Raw genomic sequence first — 15,000 nt, 5'->3', positions numbered from 1 at the left:
TGTTCTCGGGCACTCAGGTTTTTTCCAGGTTTGGGCTATTGTGAATAGTGCAGCAATGAACATACAAGTGCAGATGTCATTTCAACTGTACTTTTTTGCCTCTCTGGGATATATTCCCAGGAGTGGTATTGCTGGGTCAAATGGGAGCTCGATTACTAATTTTTGGAGAATTGTCCATACTGGTTTCCAAAGGGGCTGAACCAGTAGGCATTCCCACCAATGGTGAAGGAGAGTCCCTTACTCGCCACATCCGAGCCAACACCAGTTGCTTTTGTTCTTTTGGATATGAGACAGTCTCTGTGGTGTGAGATGATATCTCATTGTTTTTTTATCTGTATCTCCCTGATGATTGATGATATAGAGCATTTTCTCATGTGCCTTTTAGCAATTCGGTTTTCATCTTTGGGAAAATTTCAGTTCATTTCGTCGCCCCATTTTTTGATGGGGTTACATGTTTTCTTCTTGTGAAGTTCAACCAGTGCTTTGTATATCATTGATTTGAACCATTTATCAGATGGGTATTGGATAAATATCCCTTCCCATTAGGTAGATTGTCTTTGTATTCTGGTTACTGTATATTTTGAGGTGCAGAAGCTTCTTAATTTAAGATAGTCCCATTTGATTATCTCTGTTTCCACTTGGTTGGTCAGTGGGGTGTCGTCTTTGAAGATACCGTTAGCCTCAATATCGTGGAGGGTTTTGCCGACATTGTCTTCAATGTATCTTATGGATTGGGGCCTGATGTTGAGATCTTTAATCCATTATGATCTGACTGTTGTGCATGGTGTTAGGTCGAGGTCTAAGCCCAGTTTTTGCATGTGATTGTCCTGTTATGCCAGTACCATTTGTTGAAGAGGCTTTACTTGTTACAATTCACATTTCTTGCTCCCTTATCAAAGATAGATGTTCATACATTTGGGGTTATGCGTACGGATATTCCACCCTGTTCTGCAGCACTGGCTTTGTTCCAGTACCATGGTATTTTAATTATTGCTACTTTTCAGTATAGTTTGAGGTTGGGGAGGGTAACGCCTTTCCACGTCTTTTCCCCAAGAATTGCTTTAGCTATTCGTGGGCGTTTGTTGTTCCCTATGAATTTCAGGAGTGCTTGATCAAATTCTTTGAAGAATTTCATGGATATTCTTATAGGGATCGCGTTGAATCTGTATAATGCTTTTGGGAGTATTGCCATTTTCACGATGTTGATTCTTCCTATCCAAGAGCAGGGGATATGTTTCCATTTCCTCGTGGTCTCTTTTATTTCACGGAGTAGCTTTTTGTAGTTTTCATTATAGAGATCCTGTACCTCTTTAGTTAGGCACATTCCGAGGTATTTGATTTTCTGGGGCACAATTTTGAACTGGATTATTTTTTTCATGACACTTTCCTCTCTCATTATTTGTGTATAGGAAGGCCATGGATTTTTGGGCATTGATTTTATAGCCTGAGGCTTTACTGGACAAGACTATTGTTTCTAGGAGTTTCCTGGTAGAGGATTTAGGATTCTCAAGATATAGTATCATATCACCTGCGAATTGTGAGAGCTTGATTTCTTCCTTTCCTGTCTGATGTCTTTTAAGGTCTTTTTCTTTCCTAAACGCTACGCAAGTAATTCCAGTACTATATTACATAGAAGTGGTGATAGTGGGCATCCTTGTCTTGTCCCTGATCTTAGAGGAAAGGCCCTAAGTTTTTCCCCACTGACGATAATGCTTACCATGGGTTTGTCATAGATGGCTTTCACTATCTTGAGGAAAGTTACTTCAAAACCCATTTTGGTGAGAGTTTTCATCGTAAACGGGTACTGGATCTTGTCAAAAGTTTTCCATGTGTCTACAAATATGATCATATGGTTTTTATCTTTATGTTTGTTGATATGACGGATTTGATTTCCGATTGTTAAACCGTCCTTGCATCACCAGGATGACTCCCACTTGGTCGTGGTGCATGATCTTTTAGATGAATTGTTGGATTCTATTTGCTAATATTTTGTTGAGGATCTTCGCATCCGTGTTCATCAGGGATATTGGCCTATAGTTTTTTTTTGGTGTTGCCTTTGTTTGCTTTAGCTTTAGGGAGATATATGCCTCTTAGAAGCTGTTTGGGAGAGTTCCTTTTTTTCAATTTCCTGGAAAAGCTTGAGGAGAACTGGAAAAAGATCTTATTTGAATGTTTGGAAGAATTCACTAGTGAATTGGTCTGGGCCTGGGCTTTTGTTTTTTGGAAGATTTTGATTACTGCTTCAATTTTCTTGATATGAATGGGTCTATTCGGGTATCCCAAGTCTTCCTGGTTTAATCTTGGGAGATTATTAGAATCCAGGAATTTATCCATTTCTTCTAGGTTCTCTTGTTTCGTGGCATACAGACTCTCAAAGTAGTTTCTGATGATCTTTTGAAATTCATTGGTTTCTGTTGTGAAGTCCCCTTTTTCAATTCTGATTCTGTTTATTAGGGTTCTCTCTCTTTCTTTGTGAGTCTTGCTAGTTGTTTTTCAGTCTTATTTATTTTCTCAAAGGGCCAGCTCTTGGTTCATTTACCTTTCAGATTGTTTTTTCTTTTGGTTTCCATTTTGTTAATTTATGCACTAAGTTTTATTATTTCTTTCATTCAGTCAATTTTGAGTTTCTTTTGTTGGACTTTTTCTAAGATCTTGAGCTTTGTGGTTAGGTTATATATATAGGTCCTTTCTTCTTTCCTTAGGAATTCTTGCAACACTATAAATTTTCCTCTTAGCACGGCTTTAGCTGCGTCCCATAGGTTCCGGTAGCTCTTGTCTTCATTATCTTTTGTTTCCAGGTATCTTTTGATTTCGTCTTTGACTTCCTTCCTGACCCACTCATTGTTCAACATTGAGTTGTTTAATTTCCAGGTGTTTGATTAGTTTCTCGGTTTCTTTGTGTGATTCGCGTTTATCTTCAGCACATTGTGGTCTGAAAAGATTGTTGAAACTACTTCTATCTTCCTGATTCTATTGAGGTATGTTTTGTGGCCTAGCACATAGTCTATTTTGGAGAATGATTCGTGTGCAATGGAGAAGAGTGTTTATTCTTTCTTTTTGGCGTGTAAAGCCCTCTATAGGTCTATTAGCCCTCTCTCTTCTATTTCTTCCTTCAAAGCCAATGTTTCCTTGTTGAGTTTTGTTCTTGTTGATCTATCCAGAGGTGATAAGGCGATATTGTAGTCTCCAATTACTATTGTGTTGCTAGCAATGTCCTTCTTAAAATCTGTTAGCCATTGTTTTAAGTATTTAGCTGTTCCCTCATTGGGTGCATATACATTTAAGAGTGTGATTTCTTCCTGTTGTACGTATCCCTTGATAAATAGAAAATGGCTTTCTCTGTTCTCTTCTAATCTTTTTCAAAACTGAAATTGATGTTGTCAGATACTAGTATGGCCACCCAGGATTTTGAGGGAGCTATTTACTTGCAGGAATGTTTTTCACCCTTTTACTTTGAGTCTGTGATTGCTCTGATTGTTCAGATGAGTTTCTTGTAGAAAGAATGTTGGTTTTCGGTTTTGATACAGTTTGTCACTTTATGTCTCTTGATTGGTGCATTAAGACCATTGACACCGAAAGAGATTATTGTCATGGGGTTTTGTGCTATCTTTCTGTAGGAGTTGGTTGTATTTATAAGTGTTTTCCTTCTTATCTTACAGGGGCCACTTTAGTCATTCTTTTCGATTTGGTTTTGAGTGTATGAAGGTCCTATGCTGTTCTTTATCTACAAAATGATGTATAGTTCCATCGAGTTTGAGTGAGAATTTAGCTGGAGAAAATATTCCTGGAGAAGCGCTCATTTCATTTAGTTTTTTTTTTACTATATTCCTCCATTGACTTTGGGCTTGGAGGGTTTCCTCTGATAGGTTTGCTGTAAATTTAAGGGGTTCTCCTTTGTATGTGATTTATCTCTCTGACCTTGATGTTTGAAGTATTTTGTCTCTGTGGTTTTATTCAGGTCTCTATTTAGCTGTCATAATTCTGGCTCAGTGGATCTGGTATTCTGCATTCTTTAACTCTGGGCACTTTTTAGCAATGATTTCTCTGACTGTGGCTTTTTCATTGGGGTTGCCTCCCTGTCCTGGTACTCCGATGATTCTAATGTTGTTCCTATCAACATCATCACCTATGTCTCTGATTCTTCTTAGAGCTATTTTAAGGTCTTTTCCCATTGATTGTTGTTCCCTGTTGCTGATCTTCAAGCTCACTGATTCTGTATTTATTTTTTTTTAATTTTTTTTATTAGTGAAACACCATGAGGTACAGTTGTAGATTTACAATTTTTTGTGCTTGGGTTTGATTATACAATGATCAGAGACCCATCCCTCCACCAGTGCCCATTTTCCACCACCATGGATAATATCCCCCCACCCCCATCCCCCCATCCCCCCTGCCTCTGTGGCAGGGCAATCCCCTGTGTTCTCTCTCTCCTTTTGGGTGTTGTGGTCTGCAAAAGAAGCATTGAGTGGCAAACATGTTCAGTCCATAGTCCACTTTCGACATGCATCTCCCCTCCTAGGAGGGTCCTCCAAACACCCTTTATTTGGTGTTCCCTTCTCTGTCTGAGCTGCCCTTTCCTCTAGAATGCCCGACTGGCCACTATGCTATGGAGTAATCCTCCTGGTGCTGATCTCAGCTATTCTTGGGTATTAATCTCATATTTTGTTACTTTATATCCCCCAGATGAATGCAATCTTTCTATGTCTATCCCTCTCTTTCTGACTCATTTCGCTTAGCATGATACTTTCCATGTTGTACCAATTGTATGTAAATTTCATGACTTCATCTTTTCTAAGAGCTACATAGTACTCCATTGTGTAGATGTACCAAAGTTTCTTTAACCAGTCATCTGTTCTTGGGCATTCAGGTTTCTTCCAGTTTCTGGCTATTGTAAAGAGTGCTGCAATGAACAAACAAGTGCAGATGTCACTTCAACTATACATTTTTGTCTCTCTGGGATATATTCCCAGGAATGGTAGTGCTGGGTCAAATGGGAGCTTAATTTCTAATTTTTTGAGAATCGTCCATACTGTTTTCCAGAAGGGCTGAAACAGTTGACATTCCCACCAAGAGTGAAGGAGTGTCCCTTTCTCGCCACATCCACGCCAGCATCAGTTCCTTTTGTTCTTTTCAATGTGGGCCAGTCTCTGAGGTGTGAGATGGTATCCCATTGTGGTTTTGATCTACATCTCCCTGATGATTAATGATGTAGAGCATTTTCTCATGTGCTTTTTTGCCATTTGGATTTCTTCTTTGAGAAAGTTTCTGTTCATTTCATTGCCCCATTTGTGGATGGGGTTGGATGTTTTCTTCTTGTGGAGTTTAACCAGTATTTTGTATATCCTGGATATCAACCCCTTGTCAGATGTGTATTCGGCGAATATTCTTTCCCATTCTGTAGACTGTCTTTGTATTTTGGTCACTGTTTCTTTGGAGGTGCAGAAGCTTCCTAGTTTAAGATAGTCCCATTTATCTATCTCTATTTTCACTTGCTCGGCCAGTGGCGTGGCATCTTTGAAGATACCATTAGCTTCAATGTCATGGAGGGTTTTGCCAAATTTGTCTTCAATGTACCTTATGGTTTCTGGTATGATGTTGAGGTCTTTAATCCATTTTGATCTTACTTTTGTACACGGTGTTAGGCAGAGTTCTGAGCCCATTTTTTTGCATGTAGCCATCCAGTGATGCCAGCACAATTTGTTAAAGAGGCTTTCCTTACTCCACTTCACATTACTTGCACCTTTATCAAAGATTAGATGATCATATAATTGAGGGGAGATGTCAGTGTATTCAACCCTGTTCCATTGGTCTGGAGTTCTGCCTTTGTTCCAGTACCATGCTGTTTTAATTATTACTGCTTTGTAGTACAGTTTGAAGTTCGGGAGGTTGATTCCTCCCATTTTCTTTTTCCCAAGAATTGCTTTAGCTATTCGTGGGGGCTTATTGTTCCATATAAATTTCAGGAGTGTTTGCTCCATTTCTTTGAAGAATGTCATGCATATCCTTATAGGGATTGCATTGAATTTATACAATGCTTTCGGTAGTATTGCCGTTTTGACAATGTTAAGTCTCCCGACCCATGAGCAGGGGATATCTTTCCATTTCCTCATGTCCTCTTTTATTTCCTGAAGTAGCGTTTTGTAGTTTTCTTTGTACAGGTCCTTTACTTCCTTAGTTAAGCTGATTCCTAAGTACTTGATTTTCTGGGGCACAATTGTGAACGGGATTGTTTTTTCCATGTTGCTTTCTTCTCTCTCACTGTTTGCATATAGGAATGCCATGGACTTTTGGGTATTGATTTTATAGCCTGCAACTTTACTATACGAATCTATTGTTTCTAGGAGTTTTTTGGTGGAGATTATTGGGTTCTCTAAGTATAGTATCATATCATCTGCGAATAGTGAGAGCTTGATTTCTTCCTTTCCTACCTGAATGCCCTTAATATCTTTTTGGGCCTAATCGCTATTGCAAGTACTTCCAGTACTATATTGAACAGCAGTGGAGAGAGTGGGCATCCCTGTCTCGTCCCTGATCTTAGAGGGAAGGCTCTCAGTTTTTCCCCATTGAGGATGATGCTTGCTGTAGGCTTGTGGTAGATGGCTTTAATTATGTTGAGGAAGGTCCCCTCTATACCCATTTTGGCTAGGGTTTTCATCATAAAGGGGTGCTGGATCTTGTCAAAAGCTTTCTCTGCATCTATTGATATAATCATATGCTTTTTATCTTTTCTTTTGTTGATATGATGGATTATGTTGATTGATTTCCGAATGTTCAACCATCCTTGCATCCCTGGGATGAATACTACTTGGTCATGGTGTATGATCTTTTTGATGAGTAGTTGGATTCTATTTGCTAGTAGTTTGTTGAGGATCTTTGCATCTGTGTTCATCAGGGATATCGGTCTGTAATTCTCTTTCTTTGTGGTATCTCAGTCTGCTTTTGGTATCAGTGCGATATTTGCTTCGTAGAAACTGTTTGGAAGTGTTTTTGATATTTCAATTTCGTGGAAAAGCTTAAAGAGGATTGGGAGTAAATCCTCTTTAAAGATTTGGAAGAATTCACTAATGAATCCATCCGGACCAGGACTTTTGTGCTTGGGGAGACGTTTTATTACCATTTCAATTTCCTTGATGGTGATAGGTCTGTTCAGGTATTCCAGGTCTTCTTGGTTCAGCCTTGGGAGTCTGTAGGAGTCTAGGAATTCATCCATTTCCTCGAGGTTTTGATGTTCCGTGGCATACAGTTTCTCAAAATACTCCCTGAGGATCCTTTGATTTTCTGTAGTTTCTGTTGTAATGACCCCATTTTCGTTTCTGATTTGGTTTATTAGGGTTTTCTCTCTCCCTTTCTTTGTGAGTTTTGCTAGAGGCTTATCAATCTTGTTAATTTTCTCAAAGAACCAGCTCTTGGTTTCATTGATCTTTCGGATTGTTTTTTGGGTTTCCACCTCGTTAATATCTGCTCTGAGTTTTATTCTTTCCTTTCTCCTGTTCGGGTTGTGTTCCGTGGCATACATTTTCTCAAAGTACTCCCTGAGGATCCTTTGATTTTCTGTAGTTTCTGTTGTAATGACCCCCTTTTCATTTCTGATTCGGTTTATTAGGGTTTTCTCTCTCCCTTTCTTTGTGAGTTTTGCTAGAGGCTTATCAATCTTGTTAATTTTCTCGAAGAACCAGCTCTTGGTTTCATTGATCTTTCGGATTGATTTTTGGGTTTCCATCTCGTTAATATCTGCTCTGAGTTTTATTCTTTCCTTTCTCCTGTCCGGGTTTGCTCCTTTTTTTGGTCCTTCTCCAAGCTCTTAAGCTGTGAGGTTAGGTTACTTATGTGTGCTCGCTCCTCCTTCCTGAGGAATGCTTGTAGAGCTATAAACTATCTTCTTAACACAGCTTTTGCTGTGTCCCATAAGTTTTGGTAACTCGTGTCCTCATTTTCATTCGTTTCTAGGAATCTTTTGATTTCCTCTTTGATTTCCTGTCTAAGCCACTCGTTGTTCAGTAGAGCACTGTTTAATTTCCAGGTGTTTGATTTAGTTTTCTGTTTTTTTTATATGTGATTTACTTCTAATTTCAGCGCATTATGGTCTGAGAAGATTGTCGATACAATCTCTATCTTCTTAATTTTTTGGAGGCATGTTTTGTGGCTCAGCATGTGGTCTATCTTGGAGAATGTTCCATGTACGGTTGAGAAGAATGTGTATTCATCTTTTTGTGGATGAAGTGTCCTGTATCTATCTACTAAGTCCCTTTCTTCCATTGTTTCCCTCAGATGAAGTATGTCCTTGCGAAGCTTGAGTCTGGTTGATCTATCAAGAGGTGACAAAGCAGTGTTGAAGTCTCCCACTAGTATTGTGTTGCTGTTGATGTCTTTTTCCAAATCTATGAGTAGTTGTTTTAAGTACTTTGCTGGTCTCTCATTAGGTGCATATACATTTATTATTGTAAGTTCTTCCTGTTGTACAGATCCTTTGATCAATAAGAAATGACCTTCACTGTCTCTTATGACCTTCCTCACTCTGAAATCGATGTGGTCTGATATTAGGATGGCTACCCCAGCTTTTTTATGGGAGCTGTTTGCCTGTAGGATTGTTTTCCAGCCTTTGACTCTGAGTCTGTGTTTGCTTTGACTATTCAGATGTGTTTCTTGCAGGCAGCAGAATGTTGGGTTCAATTTTCTAATCCATCCTGCCACTCTATGTCTTTTAATTGGTGCGTTTAGCCCATTGACATTGAGAGAGATCATTGTTATGAGATTTTGTCCCATTGTTCTGTTGAAATTTGGTTTATTTGAGGGGCCTTTCTTGCCTTAAAGTAGCCCATTTAGTTGTTCTTGTAACCACGGTTTTGAGTCTATGAAGTTCCTGAGCTGTTGTTTGTCTGTGAAACTGTGTGTTGTTCCTTCTATTATGAATGAGAGTCTCGCTGGGTAAAGTATTTTTGGGGAGGCATTTATTTCATTGAGTTTTTTCACTATGTCCCACCACTGTTTTCGGGCCATAAGGGTTTCATCAGAAAAATCAGCAGTGAATTTTAAGGATGCTCCTTTGTAAGAGATTTCTTTCTTCGATCTTGCTGCTTTCAGAATTTTGTCTCTGTCTAAGGTTTTGGTCATTTTGATCAGAATGTGTCTTGGGGTTATTTTTATTCGGATTTCTTCTAGCTGGTACCCTTCGGGCCTCCTGAATATGGTCACAAGTTTTCTTCAGCTCTGGAAACGTTGTAGCAATGATGTCTTTGACAGTTTCTTCTTCATCAAGGTTTTCTTCCTGTACCTCTGGGACTCCAATAATTCTTAAGTTACCCCTCTTGGCTTCATCACGATCTTCTCTTTCCATCTGTTCCCGAATTGTGAGTCTCTTTTACATTTTCTGCTCTTTTCTGGAGAGTCACTGAACTTCATCTTCGAGCTCACTGATTCTGTTTTCAGCAGCTGTTACTCTGCTGCTGAGGCCTTCCACTGAGTTTTTCAATTCGCCTACGAGATTTTTCAGGTCTGACATTTCTGATTGCATTTTCCTCATTTCTGCCTTCAAATCCTCTTTTCTTCTATTGGCATTGCTTTCCATTGTTTCTTTTAGTTCCCTAAGCATCCCAAGTAGCTCCCTCCTGAATTCCTTGTCAGAGAGGTTGTCTAACACTGCAGAACTGTTGGTGTCATCTGGGCTAGACTCTTCAATAAGAAAGTTTGGTGGGCTTTTGCGTTGCTTTACCATTGTGAAAACTTTGGTTTAGTCCTTAACTTTCACTGTTACTATTGTGCTTGATATGCAGTGTGAGTTAAGATAGGCTTATGAGTTATTGGCTACTGTGTTTCTAGTGACTGAGTTAAACTAGTGAAGTTTCCATCGAAGAAGGTAGCTTATGGTTCCTATATCACATGAAGTGGGGAAATATTTCGCGGCTGCATTAGCGGCCGCGGCTCTGGAAAGAGTCCCTGGCACTGAGCGATGAGTTGGGAACATCGATGGAGCTAGCTGTGCATGCGCAGAGAGGGTCCCAGACCCTTGGGGGCGGGCTGTACCTGGTTGGAATAGGAGCCATTCGCTTGGTTGCCCAGAGCTGGGCCTCCGTGCCCGTCCCGCGCAGACCAGGGGTGAAACTGGCTTTCTAGGAGGTGGAGCTAGCTGGGCATGTGCACAGAGGGTCCCAGGCCCTTGGGGGCGGGCTGTACCTGGTTGGAATAGGAGCCGTTCGCTTGGTTGCACAGAGCTGTGTCTCCGTGCCCATCCCGCGTAGACGAGGGGTGAAACCGCTGATTCTGTATTTAGCTGTATTCATCCTACAGCTAAGTGCACCAAATGAGTTTTTAATTTTGTCTACCGAATCCTTTATTTGTGACACTTATTTTTGTTGCTTTTTTATTTATTCCTGTATTTTCTTGACTATCTGTTCTACTGTTTCTTTCATTTCTTCCTTTAGTTTTCTGAATATCTCCTCCATTGAGTCTTTGAGTAGATCCTTGAAAATCCTCTGCATTTCGCCTCGGAATTCTTTATCGGAGAGAGCATATTTGTGGATAACCCTGGTTGAGGATTCGAGACTCTTTTCTTCGTCCTGTCCTTGTAGTGAAGGTTTGCACTGTTTCTTCCTTTTATTTTGGTTGTCTAGAGGAAAACTCTGGAATTCACTAGTACTTCTCCCTCTTATCGTGGGAAAGGATTCTGGATAAGGTCGGTTGATGGTTGTCACCTTTCTTCCTTTCTTGAGTCTGAACTTCCTCTCAGACATTATTCTTTGGCTTATACTTGGCATCTAGTGAAGCTTTGGAGGAGGAGCTCTTTAATATTGGGCTTGTACAGCTTCTTGCGTACTGATCTTTTGTTAGAATTGTATTAGGCCAGTGTATTGTTGTTGTATTGTAGTTGAGGTGGCCAGAATTTGTTCCACAGAATTACGTGATAAAGGCTGGATGAAAGTCCAGAGTGGTGGCAGTAGCTTTCATTTTGTGGCTGCCTCAGAGAAGGCTACGCTCACTTTTGAGGAAACTAAGCCCCCTAAAGTGGTGCCCAGCAGTTCAGATGCTAGTCCACAGCTCTGTTGGAGCGGCGATTAGTTGGGTTGGCACTCACTGCGAAATTGGAGACAGGTGCAGCAGACCAGGGTCCTGGCGGCAGCTGGTTTTCAGGGTCAAGAATTTAGATTTGGGGGGCGCCAACCCTGCTGCTGGGCGGGTACTTGGGGGAGGCAGAACGGCTCAGCTTTGGGCTCGCTTGGTGTGCCTCAATACCCATCCTCCAGACACCAAGGATGAAAACCGGTCGTTTTCACGGCATCTATTTAGACATGCAGCCCTGGGAAGGTGCCCTGCCACCAGGCGTGTACTTGGTTGTGTCGAGAAGAAGAATTTAAATGAGAAAGAGGAGAAGTTGAAGAAGGACAAGACGAAGAAGAAGAAGGAGGAGGAGGAGGAGGAAGATGAGGAGGAAGAAGAGGAGGAGGATAGTAAGACAAAGAAGAAAAAAGAGAATAAGAGTAAGAAGAGGGGGCTGGAGCGATAGCACAGTGGGTAGGGGGTTTGCCTTGCACGCAGCCGACCTGGGTTTGATCCCCGGAATCCCATATGGTCCCCCAAGCATTGCCAGGAGTAATTCCTGAGGGCAGAACCAAGAATAACCCCTGAGCAACGCTGGGTGTGACCCAAAAAGCACAAAAAAATTAAAAAAAGAGTAAGAAGAATAAAAAGAATAAATAAAAAAAGGAGAAACGGGAGGAGAAGTAGGAAGAGGAGGAGGAGGAACAAAGAAGAAAAAGACAAAGAGGAAGAATAATAAGAAGATGAAGAAGAACAAATGTGGTAAAAGAAGAAGAGGAGGAAGAGAAGAAGAAGAGGAAGGAGAAGAAGTAGACGAAAAAGGAGGATAACTAAAAGGAGAAGGTGAGAAAGAAGAAGTAGGAGAACTAGACGAGGGAGGAGTTGGAGGAGGAGGAGGAGGAGGAGAAGAAGAAGAAGAAGATGAAGAAGAAGAAGAAGAAGAAGAAGAAGAAGAAGAAGAAGAAAAGAAGAAGAAGAAGACGAAGAAGAAGAAGAAGAAGAAGAAGAAGAAGAAGAAGAAGAAGAAGAAGAAGAAGAAGAAGAAGAAGAAGAATGAAAAGGGGAAGGATAAAACTAACAGCCAGAAGTTGAAGGCAAAGAAGAAGAAAATGAAAGAGGAGAAGGAGAAGAGGAGAATGAGAAGAAGGAGAAAAGGTAGAAAAGGGGGAGAAAGAGAAGAAGAACGAGAAGGGAAACAGAGGAAGAAGGAGAGGAGGAAGGAGAAAAAGAAGAAGTAGTAGAAGAATAAAGAGACCAAGAATAAGAAGAAAATAATAAAGGAAGAAGAAAGTGTAGGGGGCCCGCAAAACCACTCTCCGGCCCACGGAGGTGGCCCCTAGGATCCGTAGGTGCAGGGAAGGACCAACCGAATGAACACAAGACACAAGAGACAGAGTACAGTTTAGAAATAGAGAAAAAAATGGACAGGCTTTATTGAGGGATAAAGGCTGTTTATATAGGGTCTGGGTTAGCCCAGTCACAAGCAGAGCAATATAACCATACATGGTAAAGTCAGCAACAAGAGCTTTACCTAACATTCAAGGTAAACATTTGTACATCAAAGGGCCTTATGGCAGTAGGTGCATCCTGAGCTTTACATTTGCATACCAAAGGGTCTTAGGGCAGTATATGCATCCTGGAGGTTACTATAGATAAGGCCAGATAAGATAACTGTCAACCTGATGCTATGTGGCTATAGATCAGGTCTCCACTGAGATCAAGAAGTCCTGGGAGAATGTCACCAATGTCTGTCCCAAGCAGTTCCTAACATGGGAACCATGGTCAGGGTCTATGAGAGGGCTCTTGGCTTCTCACAAGAAAGAGTAGAAGAAGATGGATATTATTACGAAGAAGAGAAAGAAGAAGAAGAAGGAGGAGGAGGAGGAGGAGGAGGAGAAGGAGAGGAAGGAGAAGGAGAGGAAGGAGAAGAAGAGGAAAAAATAAGTGAAAGGGACAGGATAAGACGAAGAATCAGAAAAGACAAAGAAAGAGAAGAATGAGAAAAAGGAGAAGAAGGAGAATATGGACAAAAGGGGGAGATGGAGAAGTATAAGTAGAAGAAGATGATGATGATTCTTTTGTTGTTGAAGAAGAATAAAAATAAGAATAAAACGAAAAGAAGAAGAAGAAGAAGAAGAAGAAGAAGAAGAAGAAGAAGAAGAAGAAGAAGAAGAAGAAGAAGAAGAAGAAGAAGAGAAGAACAATAACAACAACAACAAGAAGCTGGAGAAGAGGAAGAAGTAGAAAGAGAAAAGGAAGAATAAGGGGAAGCGACATAGAAGGAGGAGGAGGAGGAGAGTAAAGACATAGAAGAAAAAGGAGAAAAAGAGTACGAAGAATAAAAAGAAGAAAAACTAAAAAAACAGATGGAGGAGAAATAGGAAGAGGAGAAAGAAGAGGAAAAAAGAACAAAAAAGACAAAGGGGAAGAATAATAATAAGATGAAGAACAAAAGTGGTAAAAGAAGAAGAGGAGGAGGAGGAAGAAGTAGAAAAAGAAGTAGAAATAGAAGAAGAAAAGAAGGGAGAGTAGGAGAAGAAGAGGAAGGAGAAGGAGAAGTAGAAGAAAAAGTAGGATAATTAAAAGGAGAAGGCGAGAAAGAAGAAGTAGGAGAACTAGATGGAGGAGGAGTAGGAAGAGGAAGAGGAGGAGGAGAAGAAGAAGAAGAAGGAGGAGGAGGAGGAGAAGGAGGAGGAAGAAGAAGACAGACGAGAATAGAAAGAAGAAAAAGAGGAAGGAGAAAAGGAAGAAGAAGAAGGGAGAAGAGATGAAAAAGTAGAGGAATAGTAATAGTAGAAGTTGGAGAAGAAGAAGGAGGAGGAGAGTAAGACAAAGAAGACAAAAGAGAATAAAAGTGAGAAGAATAAAAAGAAGATGTATAAAAGGAGAAACAGATGAAGGAGAAGTAGGAAGAGTAGAAGGAAGAGGACAAAAGAAGAAGAAAGACAAAGAGGAAGAATAATAAGAAGATGAAGGAAAAAAGTGGTAAAAGAAGAAGAGGAGGAGGAAGAAGAAGTAGAAAAAGAAGTAGAAATAGAAGAAGAAAAAGAAGAAGGGAGAGTAGGAGAAGAAGAGGAAGGAGAAGGAGAAGTAGAAGAAAAAGGAGGATAATTAAAAGGAGAAGGCGAGAAAGAAGAAGTAGGAGAACTAGATGGAGGAGGAGTAGGAAGAGGAAGAGGAGGAGGAGAAGAAGAAGAAGAAGGAGGAGGAGGAGGAGAAGGAGGAGGAAGAAGACAGACGAGAATAGAAAGAAGAAAAAGAGGAAGGAGAAAAGGAAGAAGAAGAAGGGAGAAGAGATGAAAAGTAGAGGAAGTATAATAGTATAGTAGAAGTTGGAGAAGAAGAAGGAGGAGGAGAGTAAGACAAAGAAGACAAAAGAGAATAAAAGTGAGAAGAATAAAAAGAAGATGTATAAAAGGAGAAACAGATGGAAGAGAAGTAGGAAGAGGAGAAGGAAGAGGACAAAAGAAGAAGAAAGACAAAGAGGAAGAATAATAAGAAGATGAAGGAAAAAAGTGGTAAAAGAAGAAGAGGAGGAGGAAGAAGAAGTAGAAAAAGAAGTAGAAATAGAAGAAGAAAAAGAAGAAGGGAGAGTAGGAGAAGAAGAGGAAGGAGAAGGAGAAGAAGAAGTAGAAGAAAAAGGAGGATAACTAAAAGGAGAAGGCGAGAAAGAAGAAGTAGGAGAACTAGATGGAGGAGGAGTTGGAAGAGGAGGAGGTGAAGGAGGAGGAGGAGAAGAAAAGGAAGAAGAAAAAGAAAAGGAAGAAGAAGAAGGAGGAGGAGAAGAGGAGGAGGAAGAAGAAGAATACACACGAGGAGAATAGAAAGAAGAAAAAGGAGAAAAGGAAGGAGAAGAAGAAGGGAGAGGAGATGAAAAAGTAGAGGAAGTATAATAATAATAGAAGATGGAGAAGAAGGAAAGAAGAATGAATGAATGAATGAATGAAAAGGGGAAGGAGAAAGAAGACA

The sequence above is a fragment of the Sorex fumeus genome, unplaced genomic scaffold (genome assembly GCF_029834395.1).
Source record: "Sorex fumeus unplaced genomic scaffold, SorFum_2.1 ptg000162l, whole genome shotgun sequence".
NCBI classification, from domain to species: domain Eukaryota; kingdom Metazoa; phylum Chordata; class Mammalia; order Eulipotyphla; family Soricidae; genus Sorex; species Sorex fumeus.
Note: the sequence above shows the minus strand (reverse complement) of the source record.